Below are 2,500 nucleotides of genomic sequence, written 5' to 3' on the forward strand. Positions count from 1 at the left end.
TCCTTCTGTACTTTATCTTTTTTGACGTTTTGTCATCGGGGACGTGGCGAAAAATGTAGAAAATGAAAGAAATGTAGAAAATACGCAAGACGCGCTTGGCTTTGGCCTGCGCTTTTCGCCTTCTCTCTGAAAATGACAAAGCGGTTGGATTTCAACCGCTTTGGCCTGCTTTTCGCCTTCTCTCGAGATTGACTTTGTCATATTTTTTCTCCCCCCACTTCTTCTTCTTGTCGTTTTGGTTTTATGCCCCTGGTACTCTGCTCTCATCCCCGTGCCCTTGGTACTCTGCTCTCATCCCCGTGCCCCTGGTACTCTGCTCTCATCCCCGTGCCCCTGGTACTCTGCTCTCATCCCCGTGCCCCTGGTACTCTGCTCTCATCCCCGTGCCCCTGGTACTCTGCTCTCATCCCCGTGCCCTTGGTACTCTGCTCTCATCCCCGTGCCCTGGTACTCTGCTCTCATCCCGTGCCCCTGGTACTCTGCTCTCATCCCCGTGCCCCTGGTACTCTGCTCTCATCCCCGTGCCCCTGGTACTCTGCTCTCATCCCCGTGCCCTTGGTACTCTGCTCTCATCCCCGTGCCCTGGTACTCTGCTCTCATCCCCGTGCCCCTGGTACTCTGCTCTCATCCCCGTGCCCCTGGTACTCCTCTCTCTCTCTCTCTCTCTCTCTCTCTCTCTCTCTCTCTCTTTTCTTCTCTTCCTCTCTCATAGACATAGCTCACCTGCCTGACCCCCTCGTCTTTTCACAGCCACAGGGAGGCTTCCATCCTTACCAGGCCTGACCCCCCCTCATCTGCTCACAGCCGTGGGGAGCTTCCAGCCTTTTCCAGGCCCCCAGCATGAGGAGCAGGGCTGGGTGCTGGCTCCAAGCCTGAACCCCTCGTCGTCTTCTAGCAGCCACAGGGAGGCGTCTGGCCTTTCCAGCCCCCCAGCCTGCTACTCGTGCTGGGGGCTGGCTCCAGGCCTGACCCCCTCATCTTCTCACAGCCACGGGGAGGCTTCCAGCCTTTCCAGGCCCCCAGCACGAGGAGCAGGCTGGGTGCCGGCTCCAGCCCTGACCCTCTCCTCTTCTTCTAGCAGCCACAGGGAGGCGTCTGGCCTTTCCAGGCCCCCCAGCCTGCTACTCGTGCTAGTGGCTGGCTCCAGGCCTGACCCCCTCACCTTCTCACAGCCACGGGGAGGCTTCCAGCCTTTCCAGGCCCCCAGCACGAGGAGCAGGCTGGGTGCCGGCTTCAGCCCTGACCCCCTCCTCTTCTTCTAGCAGCCACAGGGAGGCGTCTGGCCGTTCCAGGCCCCCCAGCCTGCTACTCGTGCTGGGTGCTGGCTCCAGCCCTGACCCCCTCCTCTTCTTCTAGCAGCCACAGGCAGGCGTCTGGCCTTTCCAGGCCCCCCTAGCCTGCTACTCGTACTGGGTGCTGGCTCCAGCCCTGACCCCCTCGTCGTCTTATAGCAGCCACAGGGAGGCGTCTGGCCTTTCCAGGCCCCCCAGCCTGCTACTCGTGCTGGGCGCTGGCTCCAGCCCTGACCCCCTCCTCTTCTTCTAGCAGCCACAGGCAGGCGTCTGGCCTTTCCAGGCCCCCCAGCCTGCTACTCGTGCTGGGGGCTGGCTCCAGGCCTGACCCCCTCATCTTCTCACAGCCACGGGGAGGCTTCCAGCCTTTCCAGGCCCCCAGCACGAGGAGCAGGCTGGGTGCCGGCTCCAGCCCTGACCCCCTCCTCTTCTTCTAGCAGCCACAGGCAGGCGTCTGGCCTTTCCAGGCCCCCCAGCCTGCTACTCGTGCTGGGTGCTGGCTCCAGCCCTGACCCCCTCCTCTTCTTCTAGCAGCCACAGGCAGGCGTCTGGCCTTTCCAGGCCCCCCAGCCTGCTACTCGTGCTGGTTGCTGGCTCCAGCCCTGACCCCCTCCTCTTATTCTAGCAGCCACAGGCAGGCGTCTGGCCTTTCCAGGCCCACCAGCCTGCTACTCGTGCTGGGGGCTGGCTCCAGGCCTGACCCCCTCATCTTCTCACAGCCATGGGGAGGCTTCCAGCCTTTCCAGGCCCCCAGCACGAGGAGCAGGCTGGGTGCCGGCTCCAGCCCTGACCCCCTCATCTTCTCACAGCCATGGGGAGGCTTCCAGCCTTTCCAGGCCCCCAGCACGAGGAGCAGGCTGGGTGCCGGCTCCAGCCCTGACCCCCTCCTCTTCTCACAGCCACGGGGAGGCTTCCAGCCTTTCCAGGCCCCCAGCACGAGGAGCAGGCTGGGTGCCGGCTCCAGCCCTGACCCCCTCCTCTTCTTCTAGCAGCCACAGGCAGGCGTCTGGCCTTTCCAGGCCCCCCAGCCTGCTACTCGTGCTGGGTGCTGGCTCCAGCCCTGACCCCCTCCTCTTCTTCTAGCAACCACAGGCAGGCGTCTGGCCTTTCCAGGCCCCCCAGCCTGCTACTCGTGCTGGGTGCTGGCTCCATCCCTGACCCCCTCCTCTTCTTCTAGCAGCCACAGGGAGTCTTCTGGCCTTTCCAGG

This window comes from Chaetodon auriga, chromosome 23 (assembly GCF_051107435.1).
Source record: "Chaetodon auriga isolate fChaAug3 chromosome 23, fChaAug3.hap1, whole genome shotgun sequence".
Classification (NCBI taxonomy): Eukaryota; Metazoa; Chordata; class Actinopteri; order Chaetodontiformes; family Chaetodontidae; genus Chaetodon; species Chaetodon auriga.